The 24,330-nt window shown below is 40.1% G+C and overlaps 1 protein-coding gene across 2 annotated transcripts in view; it reads left to right on the top strand.

The window, feature by feature from the left end:
- Window positions 1-24,330, top strand: part of HHAT (hedgehog acyltransferase) — a 145,961-nt gene that overhangs the window by 103,342 nt on the left and 18,289 nt on the right. The gene's annotated exons all lie outside the window — the stretch shown is intronic.

A 24,330-nucleotide genomic window follows, 5' to 3' on the forward strand; every position in this document is an offset into this window, starting at 1 on the left:
GTTGAGCACTGGATTGGTGCAGTATCTGTTGAAGATGGCATTAGTGATTTGCATTACTGTCATCATTCACCCTGTTTCTGTTGGGAAGTTAGTAAGTTTCCCCACTGTGTGAGAAATAACAAGACTTCATGAGTCCTTTGATGGCTGCTTGAAGAAGCTGATAATGTTACAGCACTTGAAGTTATAAATCTCATTCCTCACCAAATTTCCAGATTGTTCTATTGAAGTGAACAGCACCGATATGAAATCTTCAAACTAGTATACCCACATGTTCAGTGGTGCTGCAGAATTTACTATTTATATTTCATTAAAAACCCTGTGATATGATATGGCCCTAGTTGCAATGGGGTGAATTCAAAGTTACCATTTAAAAAATTGAAATATCTACCCATGCAGAATTGGTTTGAATACAACTGTCTTCCTGTTGACTAATGGAGGATTAGGAAATGCTTGCCTGATATCATTTTACCATAGGCTAATTTCAGGTGAAGAAGATAAAGCAGATTTACTTTATGAGAGTAGTCCAGTGCTTGGTTTTGAAGAAGCTCTTGTGACAGTTCCAGAGCTTTGGTCAAGAGTGGCTGATTGAATATATTGGTTTACACTGAATAGTTTAGGAACAGGTTTTGTTGCCATTGTTGGCATCAGTTTTACTGAGCTGGAGCAGGAGTGCTCACATGGTCATTACTGCTTTTGCTTAATTGAAAGGAACTGCAAACATACCTTTTCATTAGACCAATATTAATCTACAGTTTTGTTTGGGAAAAGGAACATTAATAGGCGTTGAATATTAGCACTGATATAACCATGATCCAAATAGATGCATATGTTTATAAACACACAAAACCTTTAACTGAAATGGCTCTGCCATTTTTCCCCCATAAAATGAGGGGAAATTCATGAGGTAGCCACCACACACTGATTTATACACAGCAGGTTTTCAGGGTTGATAAAATGTCTGAAATTACCTGTGTGCTTGAGTCAGGTAGAAGTTTCTCTTGAATATTGTCTAAAAAATTTCTTAGTGCTCAAGTTTTCAAACAGAGGAAAAGTGTGTTAAAAAGCTGAAAGTGTTTTATGAGATGCCCTGGGAAAACCTTTCTACACATAACTTTGTTTGAATTTGGTATGCTGGAGTTGCTTTTTAAATTTTGTTGGTTTTGTGTTTGTTGGTTTTCAATTCTGGTAGCTGTAACCTCCTGCCTTAGTAATGCCCTCTGTGTCTCACAGGGAGCAGTGGCCAAAGGTGAGTTCACTGGGCATCTTGCTGTTTCCTGATAACTTATCTGAAATGTTTATGGACATATTCCAGGATTTCATCTTTTTCCTTTATGACAGTGATTAGTTTTCTGGATTTATCTCCTAATTTGTCATGCTACCAATTTCTGTTTCTTAAAATAATCATTCTGTTGCAATGCTTCTAATTCCAGTGATTATTACAGCTCATCTGTGTAGCAAAGTAGTGGCAAAATTCCAAATTAAGGAGTCTTCAATTTAAAGTGCCAGAGTTAGTACAGAATAGCATATTCCTGGGCAGTGTTACTGAGCAGAAAGCCTCTCCATTTTGGCCTCCAGATCATAAATGTGCACTGCTTGTCTGGCAGCTGAGCTGTGGTTTCTTTTAATCTAGTCCTAAAAGCATGGCATTTTTCCCTTGAAAACGGAAGAGAAAGTAGCTTGCTGGAGACATGGCATAGAGCTTTTTAGCCCAACAGAGAGTTTTTACTCTGTAACACCAAAGGAGACACAGAACTGTTATGTCACAGATAGCCCAGATGCTTCAGCAAGTGAAAAAATAGCTTAACAATGTTAAATATGAGTGGGGGGTGGGCAAGTTACAATTTCTGGGGTCTCTTGAGTGAGTTCTACTAAAACCCGTATATTTAAAAATATATTTCATTAGAAATAGTCATCTTTGCCACTTATAGGGCAAGTGCATTTTTCTTGCGAAACAACATTCTGACTTTTGGTGAAATACTGAAGAAGTCCTGTAGCTACACAAATCTATGCCCATGCTAATACAGTAGGTTGGTTTGGATTTAGGTTTTTTTCCCCCTAGATTAAACAGTGTTAAAAACCTGTAAAAATCTGGGTGTTTTTTCCCTGGCAACTCAAATAAAAATGCATAGATGAAACTGAACTGAAGCTGAAATAGAACTTGCATTGAAGGACAAGGTTTCATTCCATAACTTAAAAGAAGCAGCACAGAAGAATCAGCCATGCAGTTTTGCGTAACAATGTGATTATTACCGTGTTAGATTGCTCCAGAACGCTGTATTAGCCTCTGAATTTTGGAGTGCCTGTCATTTATTTCCTTCAGTTAATGACAAAGTTTAAGAGGCACGATTAGCTTTCCTGTTGCTCTTCCCACCATCCTGCTATTTGGTATAGTTTTGACCTGCAACAACTTACTGTAGTTCTTTAAGGACATTTAGGAATTCTTCTTCCAAGTTTTGTTGTTTGCATTTCCCCCAGAATGTCAAGTATAACCTTGTGAGGATAGTTTGACATTTCTGCAGCTGCACTCCATCCCAGTATGTTTTGCTCATGGCCAGATTTAGTAAATTTCCTATGTTCTTTATCCAGAAAGAGAATAGATTTATTGGACATAATTAGTTTGTTTTAAATCATGGCTGCTTATCACTCTTACCTTTGTCATCACAGAGGTTGTTTGTAGTTTTTGTTATCTAAATATTTGTGGCATTCCTTTAGTAATTATACATGCCAGCATTTACAGCTGCTCTCCATTAAAATGAGCCTAACTGCTCTGCAGCTACTTTTTCATCATTTAAGAAAAAATGGCTTGTCACTTGGGAGGGGACTCAACTCATTTGGCATCCTAGCAAATGTGTCATGTAGTTCTTTTGATACTCCAGAGTGTCAGTGGAGAAGCATTTGGTGTGTTAGCAAGGATATGGGTGTTTAGATAACAGGCTGGATCCAGCAGACAAAGCAGGGCTGTATTTCCACTGCTCTCTGTCCTGCTAATCATAAGTGCACCTAAGAAATGTGGGATCTCGTGGATGGTGGGATGTATGTTGTCTGCCTATCTAAAACTAAAGTTGAGCTGATTCAGACTTGCTGACTGACAAGGGGTTTCTCCCCTGTACAGCTGTCTGCTCATTATCAGTACAGAGTAAAGAATGTCCAGCAAATGCAGCCAATTCTGTAAATCTCAGCTTTATTGCAAAAGTAAATAAATCTGGGAGAGGTTTTGTGAAAGATTAGCAGCAGAGTGTATTGCAGTTATAAATAGTCACCAGGGTTCATGACTGTGAGTTGCATTTACACACCTTTCCTCCCAGTGGCAGAAATAAATTGAAAGGTGACAGAAAGGTGATGGATGAAGAATTGATGGATGCAACTGTCCTCTCTTGCCTTCTTTAAAAAAAAAGAAGAGCACTGTTTTGTATTACTGTCATGCACAAAGCCAGTGTCTTTCCTGAGGACCATGGAAAAGGTAGCACAGAATTCATCTTTTTATTCAGAGTTCTGGAGCTTGGGGGTCAGTCACTGCTTCATTAGTTCATGTGTAGGAGTGATAATTCAGGGCAGAAAGAAGATTAGCTTCTATTAATTACTGTAAATCCCTTACAGCATCTTCTGTGGTGGAATTAATAAGCAATTAGTTGCTGCTGGAAGCTACTGAGATTTCAAATATATAAAAAAGTAATGATGAGTCAGAACTGTATCACATTAGCTTTGTATGAATGTTGACGTTGAGGATGACCATGAAATTGTGGCAGTGACAAAATCCCACCAGCCATCTAGACAACTGCCATTTCAGACTGGTGTTTGTAAGATCTGAAGTATTTTTAATTCTCCTTAATTCCTATTCAGGACCAGTACTGAAGGGATGAGTTTGTATTCAAGGGCGTATTCCTTGGCTGTCTGCTGGAACGGTTTTGCTGAATGACTTATTTGGGCTAATGTAATTAAGCTTCTCTCTGAGCCAAGCCCATACCTGTGTAAGTGTTCTGCAGTGCTCCTGGGCATGCTGTCCTTGCTCTCCGTGCACACAGATGGCAGGGCAGGGCTGGGGATGCATCCTCAAGCAGCTTTGTGCAGCACGAGCAAGGCTGTACAAGCAGCAGTTGATGCCGAGGGTCTGCTGATTACAAAATGCTTTTGACAAGAAAATTGAAAATGTTAAGTGGTGTAACACTCTGAAGGCAAGTACTCTATCTTAGGTGCACATTCAAAATTTCAGGCTTGAGGAGGGAAGGCTGAATATCTCAGATATCTAAGGGAGGGTATGGATAAGACAGGAACAGAATCATCTTAGGGTTGCATAATTACAGAATAAAAGGCAGAAGTCACAAGTTGGAAAAAGGGAATATGCAATTAAATTTCATGGAAAAAAGTTTCAGAACAGATTGGCCAGAGAGGTTGTGGAGGTCTGCTGACAAAGCCCTGAGTGACCTAAACTGGTGGTGATGGCACCAGGAGAATACAAGAGGCCATTCTAACCTAAATTGTAGTCTACAGTCCTAGACTACCTTCACAAGTACTTGCATGGTGTGCTTCATGAGGAGGTTACTTCAGACTGCATTTGTTGGTCAGCACTGTAAGGTTTTAGTTTCAGCAGAGAGAAATCCACTGCAGGCAGATTGTGTTGCTCTGTGATGCTGTAAGCAGAGGCAGGCAGAGGATTCATTTCCAAAGCATATCTTTTCATTTTTAAAGGGACTTAAAAAAAACCCCCTCTCCCTTATGTGTTTTGTCAGGAACATCCAGCATGAACTAGATAAGTAACACTTACACAGGCTCAGACCTATTGTTTAAAATGAATCACAGGTGAAAAATTGTTGTTGCAGAACTACTCTGTGTAACAGTCTGGAGCAGATTGGAAAAGCTCCAACTTGCTTCTTATACTCATATTTTCATGGTCTCTGGTGCTGTGATAGATTTTTGGTTTCTGAGATTTGAGTTTAGCTTTTAGATTTACTTGAACTGCTGGAACAATGAACAATGAAATGTGGTTGTGTGGTAAGGCTTGCAGCTGAGTATGGCAGATAAAAGGCTTATCTCTCTTCTAGTGCATTGTTCAACATTTTTAGAAGTTGCTTCTAATTTCAAATGGAAACAATACAGAGAGGATTAGCTTTGTCTTAACAAATGCAACAAAACAGTAGAAATTATATGTAAAGGCATCTAGGCTGAAACTCTTACTTGTACCTCTAAGGTGCGTGCAGCCTATGGATGTTGACACACAGTTCAATTTTCTTCTTTATTCTGGCCCAAATATCTGCTTTTAAAACTTTTAATTTCATCTTTGTCTCCTTTGCTTTTTTCATTCTCATTTTCCTTTTTCCTTTGCACATACCATTTTTTTACACCCTGTCCCCAGCTATGTCCTTGCCTGCCTACCCTGCAGGTCTTTCCTCTCTTCCCTTCCTTATCTCTTTTTTCCTTACCTATTTTCTGATACCTTCTCTGCCATCCTCATCATTAGTCATGCACAATCCCACTTTCATTCCTACCTTTAGTTATTGTAGTACAATTGTGTATTCTCTTCTTTGTTCTGTTTTCAAGCATGGAAGGACATGATTTTGCTTCTGCAGAAAAATCCCCAGCAGTTCATTGAAGTAGCTCTTTGCCAACAGTAATGATCACAAAGACCTCAGGCCTCCCACCTTCAGGGTGGCACTGAAACAGGAACAGGCTCATAACTAGGTGCAGGTCCTGGGGGTCTGTGCAGATTTAGGGGTCTTTGGGGCAAACTGTGAAGTTTGTGTTGTTGGGCTTTCCTGAGCATGCCCTTGCCACTCAGCAAAATGCTGTGCTTATGCCTCTGTAAGCTTTCTCTTGTACCTGTTAAGGGTGACCTGTTCCAGGGGTCCATTCCAAAGTAGATTTTTCTTTCTTGTCACCTCAAATTAGTGTGATATGAAAAGATATTTTTCAGTCTTCTGTCTGCCACTGATTGATTCTGGTCAAAGGCAGCCTCTTGAAAGTTTCATTGCCTGGCTTCATTTTTGCATGTTAACTTAGTTCTGTAAATCACTGCTTCCCCTGCCCCCCTCAATTTTTCATTATCTGATACTTTTTGGCTTGGGGCAGTTATCTACATGACAGATCAGCAGTAGACCTTAAGTGAGTTATGGCTTTGACTCCTGAACCTGGTGCTTAGAAATATGGAAGCAGAGAGGCAGAATGTGTTCAGCTCCTGGTTTTCTGGCTGGTGTTACAGCCATGGTGTGGGCTGAGTCAGTGTCAGGTCCAGAGCCAATACAGTGATATTGAAAGCTGCTGGAATCCTATTGTCAACAGTGCTTGTCATCCTCTTTGTCGGTTATATGGCTTTGTATGTTAGAAAACCTTCTAGCTTTTGACTTGAATTTCACATATTAAAAAGAGAAATTGAAGAAATGTTTTATTTCCCAAGTTGCCTTTCTTTTTTACAGTAAAATCAATGATGGACTGAACACAATCTACCTGTATTTTTCCTCTGCTGTCTGCCAATGATGCATCAAGTTACAGGGGACGAATTTAAGAGCTGCTCATGGTGGCATCCAGCCAACTCAGTGAGAGAGGCTGCCTGCAGAATTCTGTTGCTAATGAAATGGCCCATTTCATTGATAGGTATTGATCAGCATTGGTATGGGTTTCTGGGGCTTATTGCCCAGAAAAGGTCATAGAGAAGGAAATAAGCTGTACGCTATGGCAGATCGACCTTGGTGTCCACCAAAGCCACTCTGTTGCTTCCCCTCCTCAGGTGACAGGGAAGAAAATGTAACAAAAGGCTCATGGGTCAAGATAAGGAGTGGGAGAGGTCACTCAGCAATTATTGTCATGGGCAAAAGCCACTCGACTAGGGGAAAAATTAATTTAACTTATTACCAAACAAATCAGAGTAGGGTAATGAAATATAAAGCTTAAAAATACCTTCTCCCCATCTGTCTGTTCTGGTCAGCTCCTCATGTTGTCTCTGCACTCCTTCCTCCTCACGAGGAGGACTCCTCACATCCTTCTTCTGCTCCAGCATGGGTTCTCTCCCATGGGAGACAATCCTCTGTGAACTTCTCTGATGTCAGTCCTTCCCATGGGCTACAGTTCCTCATAAACTGCTCCAAATTGAAGCTCTCACCACAAGGGGTGCAGTCCTTCAGGAATGGGCTGCTCCAGTCAGTGGATCCTGTGGATTCCCCATGGTGTCCCCTTGGTGTCACAAGTCACCTGCAAACGTGCTCCAGCATGGGCTCCTCTCTCCATCATGCTATAGACCCTGTTCCAGCATGGTTTTCCCATGGGGTCACTGCCTCCTTTGGGCATCCACTTGCTCTGGTATGGGATCTGCCATGCGCTAGAGGTGGATCTCTGTTCCCCCATGGATTTCCTTGGGCTGCAAGGGCCTTCACCATGACCTGAAGGGAAAACTGCTCCAGTGTTTGGAGCACCTCCTGCCCCTCCTTCTGTACTGACCTTGGGGTCTGCAGGGCTGTTGTTCTCCCTTATTCTCACTCTTCTTTGTCAGCTGCAATTGTGCAGATTTTTTCCCCCTTCTTAACTGTGTGGTCCCAGAGGTGCAGCCACTGTCTTGCAGCTGGCTGGCATTGACTCCAGTAGACACAGAGGAAACTTCTTTCAGAAGACCCCTGCAGCCCACTGCTACCAAAACATGGCCACGCAACTCCAATACACACAGGTACACCCAGAGCATCTTGGGTTTGCATCTTGGGCTTGTGCAAGACTTTGCTGAAGCAGTGTGAGAAGTTGTGAGACAGGGAGGAGCTAAATGCAGGTCTCTCATGACCAGCAGTGACAACTCCTAATGTTCATACCCAGTCAGGTGCTGAGGACAAGGAGAGAAATGGTGGTAGGGAGGCAGGGCAACGGGAAGCAGGTGACCCTTGTGTCCTATAAAGGAGGGACCTGAGGGAAAGCAGTGGTGCTGAGTGTCTCAATACTGTTATGTCTGTATTGTTGTAAGTAACTGGTGAGAATGCTGTGTTTCTATGCTTAGAATCAGTAGAATGGAAGCTCACTGTACTGCAGGACTGCAGTGATTGACATCACCCTGGAAACATTTCTTTGAGAAGCCCTTTGTCCCTGTCTTGATTGTCTTGCCCATGAGACACAAGTTCAAGGTCATAACGGTTGTTCCATAGTTCTGTGCCTGACAGAGGAGATGAGCCTTGTAGAAATTGTTCCTTCTTTGTATAAAAGCAACTAAAAAATGTATTGACAATGTGTATGCAGCACACTGAGTGTCTTCCTAGACAAGGAATCTTCATCCTCAAATGAGTCTCAGACTGCAGAAACTACAGATCAGGAGAGTTCAAAGAGTTACTCATTTATTACAGAATTCAGCAAGTTATTGGGTTAAAAAGAACAAGGCCACACTATATTCAGGATATTGAATCCAATTTATACAGATGATAAAAAGAAGGAAAATAGGACCCCACTGTAGCACCAAACTAATAAATCTCTTCTGAGAGAAAGAGCAGGAGCCACAGGAGTTTTGTTACTGAGAGTCACTGGATTTTGTACATGGAAATTAGTGAGATTCTGCTCACACTGCCGTTGAGTGACAAAAATCTGTCTTTCATATAGGTAAAATAAGGCCGTGCTTTGTAGTATTTCTGTGTAATGATGGGCTCCCTGCTTCTGTACTCTGCCGTGTTTGAACTAGTTATAATTAGCAGTGACACACATTTGGCAGGCAGTGGTGGGCAGGTGGCCATGCCACTTAGCAGAACTGGAGCTTAGGAAGCAGTGAGTGCTGGCCTAACCCTTCTCTGCCAGCTCAGGTGTAGCAGCTGACCCTGCTGAAACCCTTGCTCCCCCAGCATCTGATTTTTGTGTGTGAATTGTACTGGTGAGCCAGACTTCATATCTTTTTTTATAGTATCTGACAATGGCTTTCCAATAATATTCAGCGCATCTCTCTATTTGAGCAAAATCAGGCTTTGGGAAAAAAATAGCTGTGTCATGATGTACAGGGGAGCTTATCAGCTGGTCTAGTACTATTTTCATGATGTCCATCATTAACTCTATTACTTCTTGTTGCCATGCAGTTTTATTAAAGGGCAGTAAGGAACATTATAGTTTATTAAATCCAGTACTAGTCAAATTTGAATAAACTTTAGTTAATTATAAATTCACTTGGAAACCTGATGTGATGTAAAACAGAATTACATAATTCCTCTTCCTCTGTTGTTGTTGTTGTTAAGTGTTTTTCCTACTAGTCTGGTTTTCCTGAAGAACAACGTCTCGTTTTTTCTGTTGTTTTAACTTTCCAAAGTAGCTCCCTTGTATTTTCAGAGTTATGATTCAAAATAAAAGCTAAAATTTCAGGAATTATTTCAAATGTCTGAGGCAGTCCCTGTCTATCTTCCCTCCCTTATGTGAGTGAGCACTAAATGTTAAATTATAATAATAAATGTTAAAGGAGAAAATGTCACAAAAGAACTAATTTGGTCACAGATTGAGACATCTCATGTTACAGTGAACTGCAAACTAGTTTCACTTAGATCTCCTCCTCAGCCTTGCCAAATATAAGTATCAAAATACCAGAAGTCTTATTGGACAAGGTGTGTTAATGTCTTGAAAATAATTTTAGAGCTTTGTTTCATTCGCATTTTCTATCATAATTTTTATTTCTTGGCCATTGGCTTTACTCCAGTTGTGTTTCAGGTAGCTTTCAACAAATATGATGGCTGAATTCAAACTCTAGTTTCAGTGAAAAGCTGAGTCTTTTATGCAACTCCAGTACTTGGGGCTTTTTAAAAATCTACTTTGTCCAAGATTTTGATTTCTGTAACTTCAGCCAGAAGTTGAGCATTATAGTTTCTTTTTGTCTCTGTGTTTGAGCTGATTTTTAACTCAAGAAGGAAAATAGAAAGTTGAAGGTAGAAGTAATCATATTGGGAGCACTTAAATGGACTTACAGAGGCCATAGGGGAAATGTATTCCTTTCTATGTGCCAGTGTTAAGTTCTCACTTTCCTAAGTACATGTTTGATTTTTTTAATTCTTAGTGCTATTTTGAGAGAAGTGGGGTTTCTTTGTTTTGGATTTGGTTCTGGGCCTTTTTTATAGGACAATTATGGCCTGCAAATTTTGTTTTTCCAAAAATGTTTTGGTTTTTTTTTTTTTTATCTGGTCATTTCACGATGTCCAGATAAATGACATTTATAACTCTTCCCTTGACCACTGCCATGGTCACTCCACCACAGAAGGCACTAGGCTGGTCAGGCAGGATTTGCCCTTAGTAAAGCTGTGCTGGCTGTCTCAAATCACTCCCTGTCCTCCTTGTGCTTTAGCAGAGCTTCTGAGAGGATCTGTTCCAGGATCTTCCCCGGCATAGAAGTCAGGCTGGCAGGTCACTAGTTCCTGCATTCCTCCTTTCTACCCATTTTAAATCTAGATATGGTGTTTCCTTTTTTCCAGTCACCAAGGACTTTACCTGATTGCCATGACTTCTCAGATACCATGGAGAGTGGTTTGGCAACTGCAGCCATTTCCCTAGAACTCTGGGATACATCTCGTCAGGTTCCATAGAATTATGTATATTCAGGTTCTTCTAGTGAGAGCAAACTTAATCTCCTCTTACTGTGGGAAGGAAGGGCTTTGTTCCCCTAGCTCCTGTCTTGTGGTCCCTTAACTGTAGGGAACTGTATAGAAAACTGGTAGAAAATGTTCTCATACAGAACATCAGGAACTCTTATTGCCACATGTAAAATGGAAACTAACCTGTATTCACCCCTTGGCTTCAGTTATATCTAAGAAAATGCCTTTTATGGTTATGGCACAAGCCACAATTGTTCTGAAGAAAATACTCTGGAAAGGCTGTATAGAAAAAATCCCCAGACAGATTCTCAAACATGCTTAACAAAACTCGCCTTCTGAACCTGTGCTTCTTATATCTTGTGATGGCTTTGCTCTTTTGTCAAAGAAGCCTGTATGCAGTGCAGCCTGTATACGTGTGACCATATGTTATATTTTTGGGTTCTAATAAGGTTCTCCTTGAGATCAAGTACTTTAAGCAGCAATAAAGAATGATAGGAAGTAACTGCACTAAATAAATAAATGGGGTTGTAACAAAATTGTCGTGCCACATCCATATGTGTGTATCTATGTGAATTCAAAGGAAAGAAACAAGTAAACATGACATCCCAGCATCCAAATCTTGTGCCAGATGTCTATTCTTGGAGTGAAGTCCTACATGAATCAGGAAAAGCTGTTGAGTTTAATTAAAAGTCTATTCTGATCTACTTAGCTTGATCTCATGCTCAGTAGAGAGCTCACCAAGCAAAGACAACATCTGTGAAAGTAGAGAAACCTCTGTTGTGTTGTCTTCAGCATGTGGTTCCCAGTATTTAATTCCCACTGCACTTAATGAAGAAGAGGAAAAGAATAGGCCTGGTTTTAATTTTCTCCAATTCCTACTGGTATACAAGGAATTCTCTGTGCTGCAGAATATAAATCCTCTAATCCTTAGAAATGAGATGTTAGGAAGCCCCTTCTGGAGCAGTGAGGGATCTGTTGCATGCCTGATAGCACACATTCAGCCTTTTTGGATAGAAAAGGAAATTTCAGTGCTGATCTACAGACAAATCAAAATTCCAATGTGCCATCATACAAATGAGAATGATGGTGAAGTTTGCTCTTCACATCTGCTCATGGTTCACATTATCAGTGTTTTGTGATCATTGCCATTCTTTCCTTTAGAGAGAGACTCCAAAAATCAGACTAGAGCTGTCAAAAGTGAATGGGAGTGATGATAAATTTGGAAGTCTTCCAGGAAGAGCAATCTGTAGGGACCACACCATATATGGGATTTACTGTAGTGTGATGTTTATATCTTACATTTCATAGAATCGTAGAATGGTTTGGGTTGGTAGGGACATAACAACCATCTAGTTCCAACTTCTCTGCCATGGGCAAGGACACTTTTCACTAGACCAGGTTGCTCAAAGCCCCATCAGTTCTACATCAAGGGCACAAAACTTCTAGCTGGTGCAGAATATGTCCAATATATAGTGAAATGGAAAATACTTATCTTTAATTTCCAAGAGGAAGAAACAATGAGTTATTGGAGGATAACTGCTTCTTGGTCTGACTGCTGCAGAGCTAGAAAGAAGACATGGAGCGCATGTTCTGTTTTTTTTCTTTGAGGTACTCGAATTCTGTAGGGCAACTTTGAAATAAAACTAAGAGGGCAGTAGGTATTTGAGAGCAATTTAAAGTTGAACAGGTGTAGTCTAGGTCAAGATACACAAGTGCCTGATTCTGTTGACAGGTTGGATGGGTAGATACCTGGTTTGTGCTACTGTGCTTAAAATTACATGGTTGGGTAATGGGAATGAGAGAAATCTTTATGGTTTTCAGTGGTGTCACCTAAAACAATGGTCTCCAAAGTAGATAGGCAAATACTAAATTGGTTAAAAAAAATTGCAAGATCAATATTTCCACTATGAAATACAGCAACATCCACTGGAGTCAGTTCCCATTAAAAGGCAAAGTTACTTTTCTTTGCTGCTGGGGGCTCAACCCAGTTAATTTAGGGATGGCTGTACAGGTGTGGGAGGGTTTCTTTCAATCACCTAAAATGACCTCCTTAGACAGTCCTGCTTCCTATGGTGAAAGTGCCAGAATAAATATGCCTAGAGATGCAGGGGTGTATTTAAAACAATGCTCATTCAGAAATCCTGACTGGTTTGTTCAATGTGCCATTTGTTACAGCAAATATGCAGGATGGCAGGAAACAGCTTGTTGTGCATTTCTTCCCTGCTTAAATGGCTTGTTGAGCTGATAATTAATAAGCAACAGGACATTAGGTTTATTGTAACTTTGCTGGATGGATGGTTAACCACTGGAGGTAGAAAGTACAGTCAATGTCTTATCTATTAAGGTTTTTCACATCTGTAGGAATTGCAGCCAGTGATGTATGGAGTACTGCACTCCCTAAGAGCTGTAATACTCATATGAATTATTACTGTGTGAAAATCCTACCTGGGGTTCTTAAGGTATTCTCATTTTCTTCAGCTAAACACCAGGTACAGTAGTTTAGTGTGGTCTTAAAATCACAAAGAGAAATATAGGTTAACTAGCAGTCATATGTGGCTTCTGTGGATGCATCTCCATTGACATTCACTTAAAGGTAAACAAGAATTCAGGACTACACAGAGATTGAAATATTGCCTGTAAATCCTTAAAAACCAGAAGCTTCTAAAATATCCTCAAAGTTTCCTTTACTAATTCTGCTCAAATCTGTTTCTGTCTGGACGTGACGCTCCAGGGAGGCTGCATATGCCAAATGCAGAGTGTAGGCAGCAGTACAAGGCAGGCTTGTGTTCAGCAGGACAGGAGGCTGACATGCAATGCATATCCTGTGGGCGAGGTCCTGCCACAAACAGCTGGGTGCTGGGGAGGGCTGCTGAGCATGGTGCTGCTGTGTACGTGTCCTCCAGGAAGATGATGGGGAGCAGGTGCTGCTGACTTACAAGCTGATGAGAGTGCGGATGCTCATCATAAGCAGCTGGCTATGAGTAACAGTGCTGCACAGGAAGCTTTTCTCTGCCTGTGGCTGTCTTAGCAGTTACTGTTCTTGTTTTCTCTTAAGGTCAGCTCTTCTGTTAAGGTGATCAAAGTGCGTCTCCAAGACAGGAACGAGAAAAGCTCGGGGTGATGAGCGCATTGATGGCGCACGCGCCTCCTGCTTGTGGATGGCAGCACTGGGCCCCTGCTTTAACAATGGACTGCTTCAGTGATTCTCTAAGGTGTTGATGAACCCACCTGCTCATCAGAGCTCGCTTCAGGGTGCACAGAGGTGATTGCTGACAGTCTGTGCAATGGGGCTGCCTCGCGTTCTGCAACTGAAGTAGAGCTGGGAGTCGGGGCATTGCCTTTTTCCTCTGCTTTTGTCACTGCACTGCAGCTTGTGGGAGCAAATTCTAAGTGTTGTCCTCACTGAAAGTACAGTCCTAAAGGTGTGTAAATACAAAAGACCTGGTAAAGCTACAAACAACACTCTATGCCTATTGTAAAATTTCTTTTTGCTTCTAGAGACGTGTAAAAGAACTTTAAGAATTTTAAGTCCTTTATGAGCAATACTCACTACCAAGCTTCTGCTGGGGCATGGAGTAGAAAGGGCACAGCTGCCTATTGAAGGCCTTTCTTAGTTCATGCTTACTTAATGTGCAGTGTTGTGAGCATCACTAAGCAGAAATGAAATTTTTGCATTTGAACTGTTCAGTTCTTCGAAGAGGCACTTTTTAGTTCATCTTTAAAAGCTTGAGGACATTTCTTCATGGCAGTCTGCTAATGCAAGGACAGTGCTAACAGGTTGCTTCTAAAAGCTTGTCACATTTATTTATCTACTTGATGGAACTGAGCTCTGCAAAAGCTTCTTTACTGGGGCTGCAGTGTAGGAGGAGTTGGTAGGAACAGGAGTGAAAGAGCTGCATGATCAATCAGATAGGACAGTTGCAACACTTCATTCTCTCTGCTTTGGCAAGCACCAGCTGCTTGGCTTCTTGGAGGCACCTTCAGAGCAATGGCAGATGCTTTAGCCTGGATGCAAACAGCAAAGTTTGTAGCAGTTTGGAGGAAACAGTCTGGAATTCCCTTCCTCCTGAGAGGCAGTGGGCACTCTTTCATTTCAAATGGAAATTATTGGCCAATGTTCTCTGTTGGACTTGTCCTAATCCAGCAAATTCTTTCTTGGAAACCAGAGAAGGACAGGGTCACTTTTCTTGTCTCGGGGAGGTACAGAGTCTCAGAAAAATTTTGTGTCACAATATGGGTTAAAACCAGTCAAAAAGCAGTTAGTTTTCCTGACCTGTCAGATAGGGTCCAAGGACGTGTGTTTGCCTTGGATTTATAATTAATTTAGATTTGATTTTTTTAAATTGAAAAATAAAATCTTAGCTTGCATTTCAAAACAAACATTTGTGGGCAGGGATTACTCTTTTATCCTGATGTAGGAAATGGTAAAAGGTTTTATTTTGTTGGGATTTTATTTTAATGAGAGACCACACACAGAAGGTTTGTATAAATTTGGCTCTCCCTGTCTAGAGTTGCATCGTCAATGTGAGAGGGTATTTGGGTGAGGAGAGTTCTCAGCTCATTGCTAGTAACTAAATACCTTGTGTAGAATTCCAGGACATTTCAGTGTTCTCGTACTGCAATATATTTGCACATGTTAAGTTTGAAAGCTTTGTCCTGTAGGTTCATTCAGCATCAGATTCTTCAAAGGGAGAGAAGTTCAGTCAGGATTGCAAAGAATTAGAAGTCCTGGATGGAGACAGTAGACTGCAAAACCAGCAGGTGACCTGCAGTTCTCCTCCAATTGCAGTTCTTCAGCAATCTTTGCCTTTCTAACCATTGGCAACCAATTCAGTGGTTTACTCCTGATTATATTCAGTCTATACCAAAATGAACCAATTTTGAGTAGCTCTGTAGAAGACATAAGATTAGACATGGGTCAGTTATAGGTATATGGTGTAATATAAATATGTCTTTATAATTGGGGTTTCTTACTATCTCACGTTTGGAAATGATGTATGTGGCTGGTGAGTGTTTCCAGTCGGTGCCTCCAGCTCTGACTAAAATAGCTGGATGAATTCTTACCTGCTTAAGGCATTAAACAGTTATCTGAGGAGGAAGGATTTCAGCAGGGCTGAAGCTCACTACACTCTCTCTGATTCTTACATCTTGTTATCCTCACTTTGCTAATTTTCTGGCAGACAGATGTGTTCTTCTGTTGCTGTCTGCATACAAATATTTAATTAAAACAGGAAGTGGTAATGCTTCTCAGAGGCAGCTGTTGTCCCCATCTCCAAATGCTGTGTCAGTTTAATAATAGCTTCAAAATGCCGAAAACCAAGCAGTGACCTGGTCAGTGAGTCCATTCTGGCATCTGGTGTCTGTGCAAGGAAAGACCAGGAGCAGTGTCTGTCCATCACTGCATTTGGCAGCGTGGCTGGCTGCAGCCTGCCTCAGGTCACACAGCACCAGCCTCTCCAGCCTGCTGGAGAGCAGGATGTTCATGGAGGAGTCAGGCAGTCAGAAAAAACTTGGGGATGCTGCAAAGCTGGCCAGGCTTTTAAAAGCAGAGGAGCTGTGATCACTCAGTAGTGAATGCAGGGGACAAAATCAGTCTGATGGTTCTGCTACAGCCCTCAGCTGCCCTCCAGGCCCCATTGATGAGTCATCACACTCAACAGCATCGTGGTGCTAACTGGCATCAAAGTGCAGTTTTCATTTACCAGAGAGCAGCACTCTGAAAACTGTCACTATTTTTTTTTTTTTTCTTTGGATGTAGCAGAAGCACTTCTGGTGTGTGAGGGCAACAGCACTATGCTGACTGCTGCCTTTCTTGTTAGAACATCTTGATAAAGGTTGTTGAACAGCTTCTTTAGCTTGTTTATCCTACAAGCATGCAGGCAGGATATTCAAAAGTAGGATATTTTTTTAAAAAACCCACATGGCGTATTTTTTTAATAATGAGAACCATTTCCCTGACTTATAATCAAAACTTGGTATATTTATATATGAAAAAGTTTTGTATAATTATCACAGAAAAGACTGAAAGTATAAAGATGGAGAGAGGAAAAGCCATGAGGGGAAAAATTCCTTCAGCACTGTCTTCTTGCTTTGATCTTGGATTTTTTGATGTTAAGAAATGTCTTAGTTAAAAGCAGGAATTCTCTAGAAAATGTATAGATACAGTAATTCATTAACTAGCCAGCAGGTGAACAAGAGCCATAGTTGGAGAATGAGCTGTCAGTTAACTGTATAATCTGTTGGTTTTACTAGAATACAGTATTCCTGTCAGTGACATAGAAGAATTATAGTCCTTTTCAGGGCAATATGTTCCATGCTGCAGATTTTATGAAAATATAAAACTGAAAGGAAAAAGAAAATGGAGAGAGAGAGAAGAATCCATACTCATTGAGGACTAAGAGGCAAGTATGTGGAAATCAGTTTCATAATTCCTGTTTGTCATTTTCACACATAGTTTTAAAGGAAAAGTAATTAAAGTAATTGATGTTATTTCTCTTGGATTGGCATCTATTAAAATCCCCTTGAATATGAAATGCATGTGGTTAATAAAATAAAAAGATCTCTTTTATTCTGTCTCTCACCTTACCACTTCACACTGCTGTTGAGGCTTGAAAACATTTTTTCCCTTAATCTAGTAATGAAGACACAGAGCATTTGTTACAGTTCTTCCTTCAAAATAGAAAGAGTAAGAGGGCAAGACTATTTCACTTCTCAGGTTTGCTGGGCATCTTTTAAAATCCGTAAACATGGTCAAGTGTTCTCTTACAACAGAGAGTGTTTAGCTGTTCAGGTTTAGAAGCAAATCTCTGATTGCAGGTGTGTGTGTACACGTGCACACACTTGAGTGAATCTGGTATTATGGCAGATTAGATGCAGCATCTGATTTGGAGTCCACTAATGAGAAAGCAGCTCTGTCTTATTCTTTCAGCTGCTGTTTGTGATGAGATCTCATTCCTGTAATACTGATTAGTATTAGGTAGACTTTTCCTTTAAGAACTGGAGAGCATCCCTGGCTTATTCCCTAAAAAAAAATAGCTGGAAGTTGATAATAAGCTTTCACACAAGCTCATGAGAAAAAAAGGAAGAAAAGTTCTGATCCAGCTGCTTCTTTTTTTTTTTTTTTTTCTGCTCCTTTATCTGATTGAAATTCACAATACTTTTTTGTCTAGAGAATGCACCTCTCTCACTTTTGCTCCCACTGTTTTCTCAGTAATACATTTCTAATAGTGTTAATGAAAGTCACAGTTTAAACAGATGAACTAAATTAATAAAATCCTTAACATTGCAAGTGCATAGTAACTAGTGATCAGTACAGTACCTTGCTCCTCAAACAAGACAGAAAATCTTTTATTCTATTTACACAATAGGTTTTTAAGAAATCAGCATCAAGACAAGTAACCCTTTGATTTGATGTCTGAAAAAAAAAATCTAATTCTGATTTTCTGTATTTGCTGCCATACTTAACAATTTCCATTCTATAAAAGCTCTACCTTATATGTGGCTCTAAAGTGTCTGTGAAAATTAAGCATCAGGACAAAGCTGCCTCCAGCAAATATTTTAATAAAAGTGCCTTAAGAGAATGAGAACAGCTGGGATATTTCATCCTTTATAATCCTTTCAAATCCATGTAATTTCTCTTCAGTGAGGCAATTTAACTACCAGTGTTCTATGAAGCTTGACATTCCAGTCACAGAATTGACTGGTTGGAGTATTATTTATTGATTGGTTTCATTTATTATAAACAGAATTCTCTAGATTTGCTTCAGACTTTGTCTGACATGGTAAATCACAATTTTGGAAATTAAATGCTGAGCTTCAGATTTTTAGAGCTTTTCTTAAAAGGCAGTTTTCATGCAGAGACTGCATTAAAATATATGAGTTTGGTCAAAGAAACATATGCAGTAAGCATTGATTGCAGAGATCTATTCTTTATTGAAGCAAATAGTCTTAACTAGGTTTGATTAAAAATATGTTGAAGCTGTGTTCTTAGAAGTTATGGATGTCTGAGCATTATGTTTCAATTCTTGGGCTGTTTAATAAAAATATAATCATGAGGTTTAAACAAGCTAAACAGGATGTTTCTCTGCATAAGTGCATATCATGTATCACCTCCTAGAAGATGGATAGGATAAACAGGTTGTATTTTGTTCTATTTACACATCATCACTGAAGAAGAACTTCTCTGAAATGATTTTGTGAAAGAGCTTCAGCTGTTTCTGTAAGTAAAATTGAGCAATCACACACACACAAAAAAAAGCAGAAGATGATGATGATTATTGTTGTTGTTGTAAGATGACTTAAGGGGATTTCCAATAGCACAGGAGAACTTGACAGTACCTTTGGATATCTAAGACCTTCAGAAAGTCTGGCCCATACTGAGTCCTTTAGTGCTGAGCTCTTACAACTCTGCCAGTTTTCCTTTCAAAGACTCATTGAATGGTTTGGGTTGGAAGAGACCTTAAAAAACCATGTAGTTTCAACCTCTGCACCATGGGCAGGGACTCCTCCTACTAGACCAGGCTGCTCAGAGCTCCATCCAGCCTGGCCTTGAACAGCTCCAGGGATGGGGGCGTCCCCAGCTTCTCTGGACAACCTGTGCCAGTGCCTCACCACCCTCAGAGGGAAGAATTTCTATCTACTATCTAATCTGCACCTGCCCTCTTTCAGTTTAAAGCCATTTCCCCTTATCCTGTCACTCTCTATCTGCCCTTGTAAATAGTCTCCTTTCTTGTAGGCTCCCTTCAGCTACTGGAAGGCCACACTTAAGTCACCCCAAAGCCTTCTCTTCTCCAGGCTGAACACCCTCAATTCTCCCAGCTTTTCCTTGTATGAGATGTGCTCTGCTACATTGTAGTACCTACATTGTAGATACTTTGCAAGTGGTAAGAGGAAGATGAAGAACACCTATTTTAGATTCACATTGTGTTTCTAACTTATAGCTACTTTTAAAAAACATCTTCCTGCATATTTTGTGAGAAGATAGAAACTGAAAATTGGTTAGGACAAAACTTCATTTCCATTATCAAAATTAAAAATACTTGGATTTTTGATAGAAAAACACTTTGCACAGGGCATGAATTCACTTAGATACTTCTATCACATTATTTACTGCATTATTATAGAACTTGAATTGACATCCACAGCTACAGCTCTTATTCCATTCCTACGTTCATATAAAATCATCACCTTTTAACTTATTAAGCTTTACAGCATGATTTGCTAATGCAGTATTTCTTACATAAATTACTTCAACAATTTACCCAAAAAATCAGGTATTCAATAAATTCATTAGTGGTTCTTATTAAATTTTAAACAGATTTTTTTAAAAGCAAAATGCATTAAAATGTATTTTACATGGTAAAAATTAATTCAGAATTAATTCCTTTGTCTCTGTGCAGTCACGGATGCAACTGTTAAAACAGAGAGTTCTTTGAATGATGGATTGTATCTTTCCTCTGGCCACCTGTGCCCCAGCTCTCGAGTCCAACCCTTCCTTGTGCTGCAACATTTACATCAGCAAGTGCTGGTGTCCACTGGTTTTGCTCCATTGGTCTCTCTGGTCCTAAGTTTGAACTTTTCCTCCTCTGAGTCTCCTTCCACTGCTCTGTATAAGTCTTCCTCTCTATTACCCCTTGTGCCTGCACCTCCTCTTTCTCCTTTCTATGATCCTTCATATCTACCATGGAAGCAAAATTTCAGTAAGATTCTCTGGCTGCTTTCTGCCAGTGGATGCACATATTATACATGTTCATTGTGGATGCTCTTTGTGCTCTTTGTGATGCTTAGTTTCACACACAACAATTGCTGAATTAGGTACAGAGTCTGAAAGATTTTTACAGGGATATTGTTGAGATAAGGAGCTGGCCTTCAGGGAAGTCTCCTGACTGGGAGTACTTACACTAGAATTACTGACAGGTCATCCTGACAGAGGAGCATTTTATATTCCCCAAGTCTTTTATTGCAGTGTATGTGGAGTCTGGAAAGTGCTTTGATGTTGGAGCTGTATTTAAGTGCTGGGCATTTATTGTCTTGAATCTTTTGGGTTAAGAGCTGTGGATATGGGGAGGCTGGTTTTTGTTAAGCTTTCTGTTTTATCGTCTTCACACATGGTCTCCTGCTGCATGGACTTGGCTTAAAATTATAAAATGCAGAATTAAGTATTAAAGAGGATTTTGGAAAGGTCAGTGGGTGGCTGATGAACGATCTGGACTTACCATGTAAAATCACATGGGGGAAAATATCTTCCTAATGTGAAACTGGAAGGACTCCTCTTCCTTGCCCTGCTCTGGCATGTCACATGCCAGCCTGAGGACTCTGTCTCCCAGGAATGCATACCTGAATTCAAAAAACTAACAGAAAGTGCCTCTTTTTCTCAGAAAAAGAAAATACAGATTCCATTTTGACTGTTGCCGTATTACTGTCATGTAAATTCATGGGAAACAATCCTGGGTAGAAGTTGCTTTGTGATACAATTTTGTGATAATTCCTGAAAAGACACTTTTCCTTTGCTATGAGCCATCTTTTAGTTCTGCATTTCCAGGGCTGTTGTGTCAATGTATTTCTGTGTTCAGCAAAACCTCAAAAGCCTGGAGCTGCTCATTTAAAAGAGTCTGATTGTGATTGCTCCTGCCACCTCTAGAGATCTTTTAAAGTGGGAAGAACATTGGAAAGATCAGAGGGTAAAAATTAGGTTTTAATGGCAATTCTAAGAGCACATTGGAGAAGTAGATCTGAGGCGCTCTCTTGTTTTTAGCTGGACTGTGTGTCTTGCATACAGAATGAAGGGAAAGCTGGGTTCACAATACTGTGTGAGGTTGGATTTTCAAGGCTTTCCAGTCTTCTCCACTGCTATTTGCTAATCAGTGACTGATTCATGCAATAAAGAAAATTCCAAAGTGGTTGCAGATTTTGGTTATTGGATAATTATTTCAGGTACTTTTTTTCCAAATCAGAAGTACTTCAAGCACGTGAAACATACTAAAGCAAAACTCTGCATACAGGTGAGTTGATGCCTAAATGGCAAGGAAAGTCAAGGAGTGAAACTCTGAACACATCTCACTGATGCAATGGGTCCTGCTTAGACATCCTGGGACAGCCTTCCCTTTTGCGATATGAAGAAAAGTTACCAGAGCTTTTAGAAATCTGGTGTCTTTCAAATCTACTTCAGTAGGATGAGCTCAAGGAGAACTATGAGCAGTTTTCCCACCTATCAGTTAAAAACAGGTAGTGACCAAGAACTGAGAGGCAGAATAACTTTGAAAGAATATGTTTAACCTAAATATTTCTATACATTTGAACGCTAAGCACTTACTCGTGCTGAAATAAAACTGCATACTCTCAGATTTTTCCAACAGTGATATTAGAAAACTGAAAAATAACATTAACATTTCTGTTTTATAATAATCCTTTAAAAATTGAATTGATATATTAGTGTGGTTAGGAGCACCTCACATTTCTTACTACAAGACCATTAATTGTTTGTTTGCTTTTGGGGGTTTTTTAAAGTTTTTATTTCTCCTTTCCCTCAGGCCAATTCCTAGAAGAAACCACTCAGACAAAACACTTCAGGTATCTCCAGGTGTGGGGCTGGAGTACATATGGCCAGGTTGGCAGGTTTCTTTGAAAGGCTAGAGGCAAGATTTGACATTTAGTTGGAGATGAGGAAAAGGGGAAGAGAAGTATGGGGAGCACTTCAGATTTGTGTGCCAGAGGTGAACAATTGCCTCTGTCAGCATTTGGCTTTTTGTCATGTGGGAATTGACCACTCTTTTCTTACCCAGAAATTCATGCTGAATTTAACAAGGACAGTTGTGTTCTTTTGATATGGAAATGTTATTTAAGTTATTTATAGAGTCTGATCTGAAACTGTGTCAGGATGCAGGACAAAGCTTTACTGCTGATGTATGCTGTGACTTCCTTGCATCCTTCTGTCTTGCTTGTTAGTACTTGCAGGTCATCTAGGCAGAGATGCAGCCTGGAGCAGACACCACTGCACTTCCCCAAGAGCTGAACTGAACTGTAAAGGTGACTCTGACTTTGTCCTGTTCTCTCTCTTGTTTTGGGGAAGAAGAAATCTTTGCCTGGGAGGCACATATTACTGGTCTGCTCACATCCTGTGCTTGGTGGTACACTTTGTTCATTAGAGTGAGAATTAATGGCAAAAGAGCATGCAGCAGAGCTGGGCAGGTTTTGGAGAAGACCAAGGGGGTAGTGAAAGGGAGAGATGGTTTCCATTCACAGAATTATTCTGAAGATAGGGAAATTTGTAGCTGAAAGGTAAACAAATGCTGCAGTGAGAAAGTCGAGTAGATGGAGAAATTACAGAAAATTGGTTCAAGTGAAATTTGCAGATTCAGAGCAGACACAAGTGTCACCTTTTGTTTTCTAAATGCTTTTCATGAAAGTTAGGAGATCTAACACTTTCCAGAAGTCTGGTAGTTATTTGTTAAACAAATTAATTTGACAGAAGTATTTTGATCTATGCAAAATTGTGTCTTCTTTTTTTCACTGAAGTAGACAAAAAGTTGTTTATTTTCCTGTCCTCTATTCCAACTGTTTTACTAGAGAAATACATAATTTTAATACTCAAGTGTCACTATTTACTAAAATATTGAATTTTTATTATTAATTATGTCCCACACCACTCCTTTTGTCAGGTGGAATGGTGTGGGAGATAATTTGCAAGGTGGGCAGGAGAGGATTGTGAGAGAAGGTCCTGTCATCTATTCATGAATGTGAAGTCCCAAAATAACAGTTGCAAGCAAATTTTCAAGATGAGGTAGGCATCAATATTTTCAAGATGAGGTAGGCATCAATATTTCCCCTACTTTCAAGCCAAGTCCCTCCAATTATTGACTGCTCAGCTCCCAGCTGAGTTGCTGGGTGTGGTTGTCACTGTACGACAAAGAGCATCCTACTCTGGCAACCCAGATATATTTCCTTTAAAATTGATAGCAAAATCCCCTCTATTTTGTCAGTACCAGATTTAAATGTCTGAATCTTCTTTTGTCAGGTAAACTCATTTTCTACAAAGACCAAAGGATTTAAATCTGAGCCTTATTATGTCATATGAAAATTTTAGTAGGAGCTTATCCCAGATATGTTAAACTTTCCATTTGTTGCAGTCAGCCTTGTTTCTTTCACAGACACTTTCATAGCCTTAAAAAGCACCATCAAGGTGTTGTTTTTAAGAAACTTTCTCCAGGCTGTGAGGCTGTCTCACAGAAAGCAAAATTGGGTAATCTGCATGCTGAATTTTACACAGCCTGCTTTCAATACACTTGCTGCTCTGTCTGGCCTCAAGATCTGTCGCCTGAGTCCAAAAATGAGTCCAAGTTTTGTCACATCAACTCTCTGCGGGAAGTTGCTGTTTTCAGCTATTGAACTGAATCAACTTGTGTGGTGGCAGTTGTCTTTTATCCCATAAACAGTTCAATGCCAACCTTTTATTCTAGGTCATGCTGCAAAACAAAGCAAACAAAGAAAACAATCTAAAGGAGCCCAAAGTTATTTTTTCACTTGATAGCAGCATGGCAGTCCTTCCTGGAGGACATTATTAATGTAAGGGACAGAGGCCCTGGTTAGAGGGAGAGCCATTCTATTTAATCATGTAAGTAATTAAGCTCTGGTCCATGCATTTAGGAGAGGTTATCCAAATGTCTGGAGTTGGTCTGAGATTCCTTTGAAGGACCACTTTTCAAAGAGAGTCACATAAAACCATGAAGGGATTTCTGCCAGAACCTAGCTGATGCTTGGTTCTGTGTTCTCCCTTTGTATGGTTGGGGCCAGACCTGTGCAGAGGGCATCTTTGCAAGTA

Source organism: Zosterops lateralis, assembly GCF_965231275.1.
Source record: "Zosterops lateralis genome assembly, chromosome: 3".
NCBI classification, from domain to species: domain Eukaryota; kingdom Metazoa; phylum Chordata; class Aves; order Passeriformes; family Zosteropidae; genus Zosterops; species Zosterops lateralis.